Source organism: Delphinapterus leucas, chromosome 17 (genome assembly GCF_059928025.1).
Source record: "Delphinapterus leucas isolate spDelLeu-1000000601 "Yukka" chromosome 17, BTC_Dleu_Yukka2, whole genome shotgun sequence".
In the NCBI taxonomy this organism is placed as follows: Eukaryota; Metazoa; Chordata; class Mammalia; order Artiodactyla; family Monodontidae; genus Delphinapterus; species Delphinapterus leucas.
The window spans coordinates 61,893,072-61,908,356 of record NC_143145.1 but is presented as its reverse complement, the minus strand read 5'-3'; the positions used below and the strand labels follow the sequence as shown (position 1 = coordinate 61,908,356).

Here is a 15,285-nt window from a genome sequence, read left to right as displayed (position 1 = left end):
CTCTACAGCCTGGAAAGCTTAAAATGTTTACTATCCAGTCCTTTACTGAAAAATTCTGCCACCCCTGTTCTAATGCCTCTCAAATTCAAATGTTCATACAAATCACTTAGAAATCGTTTGAGAAAGAAGATTCTGATTCAGTAGGTCTGGGGTAGGCCTGAGAGTCTCTCAGATCTCCCAGGTGATGCTGATGCTGCCGACTTGTAGATCACAGTTAGTAGCATGACCCAGAGAAGTGGTTCTCTGAATATGATAAATGCAAATTCTCAGCTCCAAGGCAGACCTACTAGATCAGAAATGCTGCAGGTCAGACCCAACAATCCATGTTTTATCAAGCCCTCCAGGTGATTTCTGATGCTAACCAAAGCTTGCAAACCACTTGTCCAGATTTTCCTTATGCAGACTAAACCTCAATAACCACTATTTTCAAAGAGCCTAAAATCATATGTTTACACTAGACTCCATTCTCATTGATCTCCTAAACATAGTATATATTTGTTGATCATTATAATCAACACGGAAGGAGACATTGTACGAAATTGCCACTTAAAACCATATTATATATTTTTTCCTTATATATTCAGAATGGCATGATTGGATAAATAATATTTCAACTGTGTCTTTCTTTGGAGGAGGGTGTCTTCTATTTTTGTGGCTGCCCAAAATAGTTTCAAATGCCATATCTTTTCTAAAAGGACCAATAGAGGGAGCTGGTGTTATAGTCCTCATCCTTAAAGACCAGGGGAATTTTTCCTCATTGGCTGAATCAAAGAAAGAACGACCTCTTGACTCTTCCTTGAGTAAAATGTTATTGTTTGCATGTATAGTTCCTACTGCCCACGTTATATGCAGCTCTTTCTAATGCCGAAACAGCTATATGATATATTCAAACTGAGTGTGACCTGTAGGCAATTCTATTCAATTACTTTCAACATTCACAAAACCCCCTAATATATTCAAACAATGTTGACAGTACAAGAGACTCCTATAACACAGATCCTATTCTCATTATACATATGGTTCTGGGGAGAGCAGGTGTTAACAAAAGCACGTAAATAAATCTAATTATATAGAATATGATCCCTTTCCAAGATTAGAGAGGAACTGAGGTAGATGTTTTTGTGCATTTCCTAGAAGTGGCCTTTGGGGTAGATGATATGAGTGGTCACAGGAGGAACTGAGCCATGTAGCACTGAGCTGAATGATGTCCCTTACCATAGCACTAGAAGAAGTAGGAACTCTTAATCTAATTGTCCAGTTTGTCAGCAGGAGAGACGGTGTTTACAACATGCAAAAGAAGATATTCCCAGGAGCGAGAACCAGCACACAGATGGCAAGTGGACCATACTTGTCCCTTGTCTTTATCTCCAGGAAAATTCAAAACCCATGACTGGCGTGGGTTTTGACTCCATGATTTGACTCCATGGTTCAGGAGTTGGCTTTGCTTACCCAGTTAATGATACAGTTAAAGGATTGAAACAAATGATATTGTATCAATTTGTCCTACCAAGTGACTTTTTTCTGATCAAGGACACCATTTGATGGCACATTTTGTACAATTATGGGCCAAGTACTTAGTGCAGCGGGGACTAAATAAATGTTTGCTGATGTATGAAGAGACGGATGAAGGACTGAATGGCTGACTGGATTGATGGAATAAAGAGATAGTCAAGGTCTGGTGAGGGTGTTATCAGTGGGAATGAAAGGAAAAGACAAACTAGAGAAATGTTGTATATATAGCTAGACTCAGGGTTTGATAATTATTTAGATACAAGGATATAGAAGTCAGTGGATACAAAATGACTGTTGACTGAGGGATGATAAGGTCTTGAGCACTAATTAAAAAATTAGAAAGCTAACTGAGCTTGGGTGGTGAGTATCCAGAGATGTGTTTAACTCTAGACTGAATTTGGAGGATCTATACCATCTAGGATGAGGTAAACAAGAGGCTGTTGGTACTGCAAGTTTCAGGTTTGGAAGAGAGATTTGGAATAGAACTAGAGATTGGAGTTGCCTTCAGAGCGATCTTAGGATAGCTTAGATATAAGATCAAAAGAAAATATATTCAGTCACAAATGAACTGATCCATTCCGTAGCATTTATCAAAGACCTAATGTGTTCTCTACTCTGGGCTACAGGCTGAGGAGTATAATAGACAACATTTTTAGAGTCTTTATTATATGATAGGCACTGCCTGGCGCTGAGGTTAGAAGAGTAAATTTTGATGAAACTTAGATTCTGGTGGGGAGAGATAGAGAATAACTTAATAAGTAAAATATATCCTCTTAGGTGGTGATATGGAGGAAAGTAAGGCTGCAGAGCAAGACAGAGGATATTAGGATTAGGGACTATCAATTTTAAATAGTGTGATCAGGGAAGACCCCACTGAGAAAGTAACATTTGCACAAAGACCAGATGCAGGTCAAGCAGCAACGGTATATGGGAAACAAATGTTCCAGGCAGAGCAGCAAGTAGCAGCAGGAACGCTAAGTGCAAAGGCCCTGGGGTGGAAACATGCCTGGAGAACTGGAAGAATGTCAAGAAAGCCAGTATTTCAAGCAGGGATAGAATAGAAGAAGGTGAGGTCAGGGAGGGAACAGAGACTAGTGAAAGTGACTTTGGCTTTCACTAAGAGTGAGATGAGAACCTGCTGGAATGATTTTAGTGGAGGAGTGACATGATCTGACTTACATTCTCATAGTATCACTTAGGCTTCCGCTGCAAAAAAATAACTAAAAGGGCAAGAACAGAAGCAGTTAGGAGGCTAATTCAGGTGAGAAATGATCGTGGCTCAGGCCAAGTTAATAGCAGTGGAAGTGGAGACCAGTGGTTGCATTCTGGATCTATTTCAAAAGTAGAGCCAATCAGACTTGGTGATTGATTGATTGTAGGGCATGAGAGAGAAAGGGGAATAAAAGCTGACGCCAGCATTTTTGGCCCTGAGCAATGGGAAGCATGGTGTTATTCCTGGCAGGATGGAGAAGACTGAAATGGAGTTTGTGGGAGGGAACAAGGGTCAGGAGTTTTGTTTGGACAAGTTAACTGTGAAATCCCGCTGGACGACCAAGTGAAGTCACAGAGGATACTGGTTTATATATGGGTCTGGAGTTCAGGACGGAATTCCAGGCAGAAACTATAGACGTGGTAGTTTTCCTGTACAGATGGCGTTTGCAGCCTGAAGTGGATGAAATCACCAAGGGAATGGGTGTAAGTAGAGAGCAAAAGCTCAAAGACTTTAACCTTGGCGCATTCAGTATTTAGAGTCAGAGAAAACCGTAGGAAATGGTAAAAGAGAGGGCGTCCAGGAGGTTATATGAAAGGGAAACGCAGATGGAAATAAGTATGTTTGTACTTATTATAGAGGGCCTTCAAAAGAGAGAGAGGTTGAATTTATCAAAGTAGTGAGCAAACAAGAAAGATCTGATAGAGAGGGACACACTGGAAGGGGGGGTCATGGTGTTCCAGACAGAGAGGGATGAGATTAACACATCCAGCTCAACTTTGGACCCAGATTGCCTGGATTTGAATCCTGGCTCTGCCACTAACTAGCTGTGTGACATTGGTCAATCACTTAACTTCCCTGGCCTCAATTTCCTCATTTATATAAAATAAGGATAATAATAGTACACATCATAAAGTTGTTATGAGAATCAAATAATTTAATATTTGTAAAATTCTTAGATTCCATAGCATGGTATGTGCTTTGTAGAAGTGTTTGGATTTGACAATTTCCTGAATGATCATCAATGATTTTGGAGAGAGGAGTTTCTGTTGGGTTGATAGAATAGAAGCTATCCACTCAAAGGACGAAGGAGGAAGTGAGTATGAAAAAAGATAGAGAACAGTAAACAGAAGAGCCCTTTAAAAGATAATTGTTTCAAAATATATGTTCACATTAATTTAATGGAGAAGGAACCCTATGATATTTCCAGGTACACCGAGATGCCTGTATTCAAAACCTATCAGCTCTTTGGTTGTATCATATAATAATTTCCTGAATTTGACTGTTTTTAGTCTACAAATGTGGCAATTTAATGATTTAACCCAATATCCCAAAATATCATATGTTAGGTTTCTTACTGACTAGAAGTCAGATCCTTAAGTCCTTTGTGTCAACTACCAAGTCTAAGTCTAGAGAGAATATCTGAACCGTAAAACTGCCAAGAACACTTTGTGGTTCATGAGACTCATGGATAAAGGATAATGAAAATTGACCAACTATTAATTTCATTTTTAGTGTTTGTCAATAGCTTAAGCTTTATGTGAAGAATAATAATTTCTATAATACAGGATTAGAAATAATCAGATATCTTTTTTTGCTAGATTTCCACACATACTCTGAAAATAAAAATCTTGCTCTAGATTCCTCAGTTTTTAAACCAAGTATTTTTGAGAGTGAAATAGCTATAGTAGAATGAAACTATGGTAATTCATCTGCTAGAGACATCATTGAGTGAAAGTAACTTTAGTGAACTTGATTATTTTGGACCTTACTCCTTGCTTCAGTAATTTTTTTCTCGAATATAACTGCTTTGAGGCCAATGATGTGAAGGGCATGTAAAATGCAATTAACAGAAGAAAAATATCTCTTGTGATTTGATGTTAAGCAGAAGTGATGTAGTGTGACATTAAAAAACGGTATCAGAGGTTCACAGTTTGCATTTCACTTTTATATCAGTTTCAGACTCTGGAACACTGCAGTTTCACACATGCTTAAATAAATTATGTCAGAACCCATACTTTTAGGTCAAAAAAATTTTTTGGAGGAAGTTTCAGAGACAGATAAGATGGAAACAGCAATTCTTTGTCTTTCTGGCTACTGGACCAGAATAAGCTCTTAAAGTTTCTTTTATCTGTAAAGATCTGTGGTCATGATAAGGAGTGATTTGAATGGAATTCAAAGCCCCTAAGACAAATGACATCATTTCCAGTATGCTTGGGGCTCATGGAGGGAAAGTGGTCTATATTAATTCGACAACTCTCCACTCCCTTTATGGAGTTTCAGACCTAAATATTTTTTTGAAGATGTAAAAAACAAACAGACAACAAACAGAGAGACTAATATAATTTTTTCACAATTAAAGAATTAAACCATTTTTTTTCAAAGAAAAATTTTAAAGCTCTAATTATATTTGTTTTATAGATATGAAACTAAAACTTTAAGATATTAATGCTTAGGCTGTATATTGCTCATTGTACAGTGGATGTCCAAGCTTAACTATAACATACCATGCACTAAATCCTATTCCACACATTCTTTTCAACGGATTAGATCAACATGCAGGAATTACATATTTTCTTCCTTGTCCCTCCTTAGTTTAATAGTAATGCTCTTTTGCCCCTCTGGTGCTCATGTCCTGCCCTCTTCTCCACTTAACCCTTTTCCTGGACACATTCTGTGATAAAAGTTCAAGTGCAAGTCATTGCAGGGGTGTGAAGTCCTCATCTGGGAGACATTAGTTATACTGTAGTACTAGTTATACTGTAGTACCAAGTAAGCCTCAGGGGCATAATGGTTACTTAGATTCTGAAGAAAGCATTTGAGACTACAGAGAATACGAGCTTCAGACATTTTAAAATAGACCAGTTGTTTGCTGGGGCCTAGGACTGTGCTTTTGGAACATTTTTAACATGTGGTAAAAACCTTGAGAACAAAATAAAACTTACATTTTATATTGGTTCCATTTATTTACTTTGTTGACAAATAGGTTAGGTAATTCTATTCATAATGATAGTTCCCATTCACTGGATAATATATGTTATATTTACACATGCAGTAAACATACATACATACATAATATAGCCCTCATTTAAATGGGTATTATGATCCTCCTTTTTTTTAAATTTATTTATTTATCTATTTTTGGCTGTGTTGGGTCTTCTTTGCTGCACGTGGGCTTTCTCTAGTTGCAGTGAGCGGGGGCTGCTCTTTGTTGCGGTGCGCGGGCTTCTCACTGCGTTGGCTTCTCTTGTGGAGCACGGGATCTAGGTGTGCAGCCTTCAGTAGTTTTGGCGTGCGGGCTCAGTAGTTGTGGCTCGCAGGCTCAGTTGCTCTGTGGCATGTGGGGTCTTCCTGGACCAGGGCTCGAACCCTTGTCCCCTGCCCTGGCAGGCAGATTCTTAACTACTGCACCACCAGGGAAGTCCCATGATCTTTCTTTAAAGATGAGGAAACAGAGAAAGTAAGTGACTTGGTCAAAATCATACAACTCGTATGTAATAGAGCTAAAATTCAAACTCTGTCCTCTCTGGATCCAAATTCCACCCTTTTCCACCCTGTCACACAGTCTCCAAAAGGAGCCCTCAGATATTTCTTAGTCACATATCACCCTCGTGGTTGTTAGTGTAACCTTGTAAAGTGGAAAATCAAGTTATTGTGTGGTCCCCTCAAAATCCACTTCCTTAACTGCTGAACTCGACCAACTCTAGCTGCACTCAGCCGACAGGTTAAAACTGACAAAGTAAAAAGTTAGATAGCCCCTAACTATTAAAATAATAAGAAGAATCTTTTATAAGCAAGGATTAGTAATAGACATAGAATTTCATTGAACCACTTACTTTTTCCGGAGACACTTAAGATATTTCATAGTTCTTCCACTAATGCTTCTATTTTCTTGTTAAAAATAAATATTCCCAATTAAAGCCTAACATGAGAAAGAGAGGAACACACAGATCCTATGTGTACAGCTTGGTGAAATATCACAGCATGCAACCATTCTTGTAATCATCTTCCAGATAGAAAACTTTGCCAGCACTCTGGAGCCCCCTCATTCCCTTCCCAATGGCTCCACCTTCTCTCCTTCTGAAAAGAAACCATTGTCTTGGCTTCTAACATCATAGATGAGTTTTATCTATTTTTGAATTTTTTTTTTTTTTTTTTTTTTAGCCGTGTGGAGCAGCTTGCAGGATCTTAGTTCCCTGACCAGGGACTGAGCCCAGCAGTGAAAATGCAGAGTCCTAACCAGTGGACCGCCAGAGAATTCCTTTGAATTTTTAATAAGTAGAATATTCACGTTTTTAATCTCTGTGTGGATTCTTTCACTCAACACGTTTGTGAAATTCATCCAAGTGGTTGCAAGTAACCATAGTTCTTTCATATTCACTGCTGAATACTATTCCACTGTATGAATATATCACACTAAAAAATTCATTCTACTGTTGTGAACCTTTGAGTTCTTCCCATTTTTTGGGGGGGGGGGCTATTACAAATAACACCACCATGAGCATTTTTGTATGTCTCTTGGTGTAAAGGTTCAGCTGTAGTGGATAATTCCAAACAGATTCCTGAATTGGTTGTCCTAATGTACAATCTTACCAGCCATGTGAGGGTTCCTACCCTACCTTTTCATCTTGATTTTTGATACTTGTTAATAAGGCTGGGTGCTCAGAGGAGGCATCACCTCTGTCCTAGTGCAGATTTAATTTATTCCACCCATGGTGATTCAGCTGTCTTCTTGGACTTCATTGTGACCTACTCCCTCGCTGCAAGTGTTAGCTCTCTAGCTGGAACAGTTTTCTAGAGTATGCTGTAAACTGAGACAATTTAATAACCTATGGCAGGGCCCCAGTGTGACGATCTCATGTGTGAGTAACCACTTTAAAATTGTCTTTGTATTGTTGTTGATTCATTGGTCTGAAAAGAACAGTGCCACAGTAAGCCATTCAGAAGGTAGAAGCACATTAAGCCCGGATGCTGTGCTGTGGTCACAGCAAAAATGAATGCTGAGGTCTTCCTGATTTGTTGTATGGTTATCACAGTGTTTGGATGGAAGTTCTAAGGATGCCAGAACTTCTGCAATGCACCACTCTAGAAGGTAGGATTAATTGAACTGACAAAAGGTGCCTAAAACTTCTGACGCATTTCTTTTAAGTAGGTCAAACCCTTTTATGAAAGTTTCTTATAAATCTTATTTCAGAAATTCTTATAGACTATACCTGCTTTTTACTTCCTTAAGAGAAAAGCTGTGAGAGATGGTCATTTACCTTAGGTAATCCTAGGTGCCAGGGACAATTCCAGAAGTACATTTGCAAAATGAAATGGATCTATTACTTTAACTTGTCTCTGAAAAGTTCAGTGAGAGTGTGGAGATGGTGTGGAGAATAAAAGAGAATGACTTTTTTATGAGTAATAGGTATGTATCCGTAATTTTTCATCTTGCCGATGTGAAGAGAAACTGAACAAGCAAGTTAAACTTGTAGCCTTCAAAGAGAACCTCTCCTCCCTGCCTCCCGTACCTTAAGTGGTAAAGAAGAAAAGACAGTGTAATCCCTAATAAACAGAAGATTAACAGAGGCTTAATCTCCATGGTATTTCTAGCACCCGAAGTTTCTTAGATCACAGAATCCATTCTCAACCTCTTGGTTGTCTCTCTCTTTTTTTTTTTTTCTAATTACATGAATGGTCAATTCTAATTCACCAATTTCTAACAGAGGATCAATATTCTTAATTACCTTTCTTCAGCACATGGAGTCATATGAAGGATGGTGCTGTCATCATCAAGTGTCTGGTGATGGAAAACAACAACAACGACAAACAACAACAAACCCAGTAACCTAAAAGTGAGGCTTTCATGCTCAAATCTACTGATACTGTCTTCTTACCATTAGCTTTCAGTGGCATCAGTTGACTTAATTGATTTCTATAATACGTTCGGCACAACCCTGGCAATTATTTCAAGAAACGGTAGAAATCCCCTAGTACATGGGAAAAAAGAAGGAAAGTGAGAGTAGGGTTAAGCAAGGAGAAGGAACCTGGAGTAACTTGCACATTTCACAGACGTTAAGTTAATACACGTGTAACTGGCAGGTTTAAAGAGTGGAACTTCTCACTGTGCAAGAAGCAAGCAGGGGCTTCCCTGGTGGCGCAGTGGTTGAGAGTTCGCCTGCCGATTCAGGAGAGACGGGTTCGTGCCCCGGTCCGGGAAGATCCCACATGCCGCGGAGCGCCTGGTCCCGTGAGCCATGGCCACTGAGCCTGCGCGTCCGGAGCCTGTGCTCCGCAATGGGAGAGGCCACAACAGTGAGAGGCCCGCATACCGCATTAAAAAAAAAAAAAAAGAAGCAAGCAGTTTCCTGCTCTCCCTCAGCCTCTTCACAGCTTGGAGAACCTCTGAGGGGGAAGGTGGAGACCTCTCCTCAACGGTCTTCCTGCCTCCACCTCTGGCTGCTCTAGTCGGGGGGAAAAGAGGAAAAAATAAAAAGGTAGAAAAAATCTTATTTGACTGGAACGGTTTGAGCTACAACTTATTTACATCTGAATAATAAAGTTCATTTGAAATTTGTTTTGCTCTTAGTGAATATTTAAAGCTGCCTACTTTTTTTTTTCACGAGATGTTACTATGGATTCTTTGGAGGACCTGCCCCCCACTCTCACCCAAATCATTGAGAATTTCTCACTTGCCATTTTCTTGACTCAGGGGACTCTTCCATCTCTCTGCTTATAATGCCCCCTTCAGCAAGATCTTGCTGGGCAGAAGGGGGTTGGACAAAAATAGTAAGGATCATATTATGACATTTTCCCAGGAGTCTGAATCTGAAGAGTCAGTGACATATATTTTAATTTTCAACCATTATATTGCACCCTTAAATTAGATGACAAATAATTAAAGTACACAATTAGGGTTTTTTGTTGTTTTTGTCACTGCAGCTTTCTTTTTAGGTTGTTAAAGAAAAGCTCTGTGAAATTAATATATACATCCTTGAAACTTTGATTTACTCTGTTCTCACTTTTCAGATGAGGAAACAAAAATCTAAGTTTACACAGTTATTTAGTAGCAGAATAAAAAGTCGAGAACTAGGGTTTCCTACATCTTAGGATACTATTCTTTCAACTATGCCATTGTGACTTTAGAGTGGATAACTAATAAAATTGTTGTTTTATGAGTGAGGCCAGTGTTTTTTTTGCCTGGCGTATCTTAAAATGTTGAAGCAGAGGGTTATGAAATAGACAAAAGTTGTTCTGACTCAATTCTCAAACGATCTTTCTGAGATAAGCTTATCCAATTGAAATGAAGGCAAAGGAGAATTGAGACCACAACGATTATGACACTTAAAAAAAAAGCTTCTCTAAGGAAACTAAAAGGCCCTGTGACAGTTTAAATAGTGAGCAAATTGTGTGTGTGTGTTTATGACACATATTGTTATTATGATATATGGTTTTCCTGAGGGATAAGGGTGGAGGCCAAACAACCACATAATTAATTTGAGTCTTAAATTTCCCAAAGCTATTTAAAATCCATACACGAGTATTGCTCTAATCATCACTTGTTAATTATTATTTTCATAGGCCAAATATGAATTGATAGAAATAATTTTAGGCTAATCCCCTTCTCTTATTTTTCACCTTAATATTTCTCTCTATGAAGTGTTTTTAATACTGAGTCACTGAATATATTTGATAGTCTTGGTAAGCCTGTAATTTGGGATTATGTTATTGCTTACTCTGGAAAAGCGGCGTTCAGACAATAGCTGCAGTTGGATTATGAAATACTCTAATTATGCTGAGTAGAGTGGAAATGATTTTTCTTCTGAATGTTTTGCAATAGTCATGTTAAACAAGCTTTTGGAGTCATTATTACTTGATCCTTCCTAGCCTCTAGCTTACTCTAAATTAAAAATGTAATTGGAATTACTGTTCTTTTTCACTCTTCCTTTTGCTATAATTAATACCTCTCTCTCTATGTATGTATATATATACAGAGAGAGAGAGAATATATATACACATACACACATATACATATATGTACATGCACACGCATACACGCACATACACACATAACGTATATTTTATAGAATTTTATTTATAGTTCTCTTTCTCCAAAGTATTTTATGTATAATATATTTGGATCTGTAAGCAATTTTTTTTTTATCAGAGATATTGACCTATGATTTTTTTTTTTTTACAAGTTCAATAGATTTTAGTGCTCTGTTTTATTCTTTTTCTTTTTTTTTTTTTAACATCTTTACTGGGGTATAATTGCTTTACAATAGTGTGTTAGTTTCTGCTTTATAACAAAGCAAATCAGTTATACATATACATATGTTCCCATATCTCTTCCCTCTTGCGTCTCCCTCCCTCCCACCCTCCCTATCCCACCCCTCTAGTTGGTCACAAAGCACCGAGCTGATCTCCCTGTGCTATGCGGCTGCTTCCCACTAGCTATCTACCTTACGTTTGGTAGTGTATATATGTCCATGCCTCTCTCTCGCTTTGTTATGTGGATGAAGTATCATCCTCAGACACATACAGGCCTCATAGGCCTACCATGAGAGAATAAGTGAGCAGACGTTTTATGTTATGCCAGAGGGTAAAACTAAGACCAATAGCTAGAAATTATTGAAAGCAGATTTCAGCACAATAGTGATCATTGCTTTCTCCCAATTAAACACACGAATGGCTTCTTGGTAGGGAAGCGAGGTCTCTATCACCAGAAGGATTTAAATAAGAGACTGGATTTATTTGTTTTAAGGGAATCTTCGTTTTTTTTTTTTTTTTGGAGGTAATGGATATGTTTATTACCTTGATTGTGGTGATGCTTTCAAGGGTGTATGCATAGGCCCAAACTCATCAAATAGTATATATTAAATATGTGACTTTTGTTTTTTTGTATATCAATTATACCTCAATAAAGTTGTTAAAAAAGATTGAATAGGAAGGGTGCATTCCAGAGGTGAACAATGTCCTAGAGACAGGGGAATCAGAAGCCGCTCCTGGGTACCTAGAGTGGTCCTATTAGGACAGAGTGAAGGGTACAATAGGCAAGTGCTGTGGGAGAAGGTTCTTCTGGGTCACCTTGACGGCAAGCTTAACTTCTGCCTAACTGGATGTGCAATACTGTGAAAGTGCTATTTGGAAGAGTTTAATGATTGCCCATGTACAACCTAAATCTTTGGTCTATAGTTACTATTTTACGATTCACCCAGCCTCTTGTATGCTATAGATTGCTCTGAGCAACTGGAAATCTGGCTTCTTCTCAGATAATAAATTATATTGAAATTTCTGATAAATGAGGGCTCATAAAGATCTATCACAATGGCTTTTCTGACCACTACTTTGGTTGAGATTTGGTGTGAATACCACAAATACTTTGCTTGATTTTGGCAAAATGGCTCTAGAAATTCAATAACCATAATAGGTCATTAGTTTTATTTTGATAAATAATATTTTGGCTTGGATGAGACAAAAAAAAGAAAATTCTCCTACCTTCATTTTTTTTAACATCTTTATTGGATTATAATTGCTTTACAATGGTGTGTTAGTTTCTGCTTTATAACAAAGTGAATCAGTTATACATATACATATATCCCCATATCTCTTCCCTCTTGTGTCTCCCTCCCTCCCACCCTCCCTATCCCACCCCTCTAGGTGGTCACAAAGCACCACGCTGATCTCTCTGTGCTACGCGGCTGCTTCCCACTAGCTATCTATTCTACGCTTCGTAGTGTATATATGTCCTAGGGGTAAGACGGGAATAAAGACACAGACCTACTAGAGAATGGACTTGAGGATATGGGGAGGGGGAAGGGTAAGCTCTGACAAAGTGAGAGAGTGGCATGGACATAAGATTCTCCTTTAGTTCTGAATTCAAGTCACACATCCCTATTCAGAAGTGAAAGTATAAAACTTTAAAGGATTTACTTATAATACGTCTGCTCAACTAATAAGAGCTAATTGGGCAGAGATCAGGTCCGACCAGAAATTACTGCCAAAATATGTAAATAAAAATTCTATGACTTGGGTGTGGGCACCAGAGATCAAGTTTTACTTCTGAATATGCATAACTGACTTGAACTAGCTCGATTCCCTCAGAGCACCCAGGCCTTAAGGCTTGGGGTTGTGAAAGTCAGTGTGCGAAAGAGCTGGAGCCTTGCTCTATGAAATGAGGAGCTGCTGCCACTTGCTCAGGAAAGATGAAAGCAAAAGGAAACTTGTTGCGTTTTTCACAAGACTCATGTCTACTGGAAAGTGATTAATAAAAGGTTTGTTGAATTCTGAAGCGCTTTTTATCTTGTTTCCAATTCGGACTTATACCCTCACTTGCTTTCAAACGAGATATTAGGCAGTTATGATGTTCTGTTCTGTAATGGAGCCCAACTTCTGTTTCTATAAATATACCTCAGAAGTGATCATGTCAACCAAAATGCAAAAATACAATACAATGGAGAGAAATTCAATTTGAAAAAAAACTTTTTTTTTTGTATGGTAAGTGGCATAAGGTGACTTTCATATAGTAAGTAACGTTCAAAGAGACACTGGTAAGTGACATTCTTTCCTGTTTCCAGAAGCTGGACCTATTCTAGAATAGTAGATGAGAAGGGAGTTCCAGGATCTATTTCAGTTTAAGGCTGAAAGACAAGTTTAAGGCTTCAGTTGCAAGACTGGTTTGGGTCTGTAGCTTCTCAGAGGATTTGTTATGGTACCTTTATCTGTCTTTCTTGACTAAGTAGAGTTTTTGTTACTTTGTATGATGTGCTGCTAATACAGCTGCAGAAGTGATACTATTTTATATTGTGCGACAAATGCAATAAAACTTGTCATAACAGAGCCATATTCCCCCCCTTGGATCCACTTATAATTTCTATGGAAAGACAGAGGTATCAGAGGATGTGTGGGAAAATCATTAAGCTTTGCTTCTGAGTCTCTTCTCGCAAAAGAGGATGTCGATGACACGAGAAAGGGAACACAGCAGGATCTTCTGGTCCTTACCCAGCCTGGCCAGGGTGGTGGAGAATCCCTGTTGTGAGTCGTACACTGGCAGATTTTACTATGCAGGTTGTGTATCTCACCACATGCGACAACCTTAGCGACAGCCGAGTGTCTGTTTATGGTTCACTTGGTGATGCACTAACACTAAAACAAAGGGAGAGCTGGGTACTGATGTGGGTTGCTTCACAATCTGTAACCCAGTATTAGACAAGGTCTTTCTAATCTGAGCACAGGTTACCTCAGGTTGCTTTGTGGCATTTGGCACATTAGTTTTAAACAGGATGGTACAGCCACCTTGTTCCTGCCAAAGAGATGACCTGTTCAAACTAACACAACAACAAACAAACAATCAGAAATCTAGTTTCCAGATACAATTGAAAGCAATTAGGACGGACGATATACACAGCTCACCCCCCCGCAAAAGACTGTGGTAATTCTTGGAAAATTCACCTCATGTTATCGATTGAATTTATCTGATATTTTCAAAGACATTTAATACTTGAAAATTTTCAGAATGTGTTGAAAAATTTTACTAAATGTTGATTAAATTTAAAAAAATATATGAATGCAGTTCCTTAACTGGTGCAAGCTTAGGTGACAGACTCCTTGAAGACAAGGACTACAGCCTGTTCCACATGATTGTTAGGTGGTCTAAAAATGAAGGCTGACTTGAATCAAAGGAGCCTGTCGTGTGCTTGCCTTTCATTTGTGGGTAAGCGGAGCAGTGCGCACATGACATATTTGGGTAAGGTCAGATGAATAGAGAAGGACTGACTCTGCCTCACAGCCTTTCTTCCCTCCTGTAAGGCAACCTTCAGGTTTTACATTAGATGATACTAGAGTCCCATGATAATGTCATACTTGAAATTTAGGCTTTGGAACTGCCGGATAGGTGAGAATTACATTTCACAACTCTTCATCCAACATCATTCAATTTGAGATACTTGGGCTGAGAGTACTGTTTATAATTACAACACGACAACAATCATCAGTCAGACCTGTCCCAAGGCTACCTGGGACCCATAAGCACCATATCTTGCACTGTGCCCAAAACACTGCGTTCAGTTCTGCTAATCTATCAGGGCAGAAAGGCCATTAGGAACCTCAGCTTTGTCCTGAGGGATTAGCTATTATTTTGAAGCTACAAGACAGATGACAAGACATGAGATTTGTGACACAAATATTCTTTATCCACCTTCTAAGATAGAGCCAAACCAAGATCATGGTTTCCCTCAGTGATAACACCCACTCAGCTCCCAGTTCCTGTAGGAAATCATGGCGTTTAGCCAACCTAGAGAACAGAATGTGGTTCATTGGAAACTCGGATTGGTTTCTCATTATTAACAGTGAGTCACTCAACTGAGAAACTATTGCTGTAAAGGAGGAATTCAGGAACACAAGAGGCAAGACAACATGGGGAAAACGCATGGGAGAATAAAGCAAACATTTCACTACATGCTTTTCAATTTATACCTTTAAGTTTGATATAACTTAAGGGTATAGATTGAAGTGGGCAGGCGAACAGACCCAAACACTGGCATCACCTGGGAGTTCATTAGAAATGCACGATCTTATGCCCA

At 38.7% G+C, this 15,285-nt stretch overlaps 2 long non-coding RNA genes across 4 annotated transcripts; one reads left to right on the top strand and one right to left on the bottom strand.

The window, feature by feature from the left end:
• The first annotated feature begins 553 nt into the window (after positions 1–553).
• Positions 554–11,071, top strand: LOC149747045 (uncharacterized). The gene is made up of 3 exons (XR_016388545.1): positions 554–3,207; positions 6,887–7,814; positions 8,462–11,071. It is a non-coding gene; the product is annotated as an uncharacterized LOC149747045 (long non-coding RNA).
• On the bottom strand, positions 4,524–11,185 carry LOC149747044 (uncharacterized). Of its 3 annotated transcripts, none has more exons than XR_016388542.1 (3): positions 8,830–11,185; positions 6,559–8,694; positions 4,524–6,157 (listed from the first exon to the last, which is right to left on the bottom strand). It is a non-coding gene; the product is annotated as an uncharacterized LOC149747044 (long non-coding RNA). The 3 variants fall into 3 exon arrangements; XR_016388544.1 differs by having other exon boundaries at positions 4,534–6,157; positions 8,452–8,694; positions 8,830–10,166; XR_016388543.1 differs by having other exon boundaries at positions 4,536–6,157; positions 8,602–8,694; positions 8,830–9,168.
• Between the last annotated feature and the right edge of the window lie 4,100 nt (positions 11,186–15,285).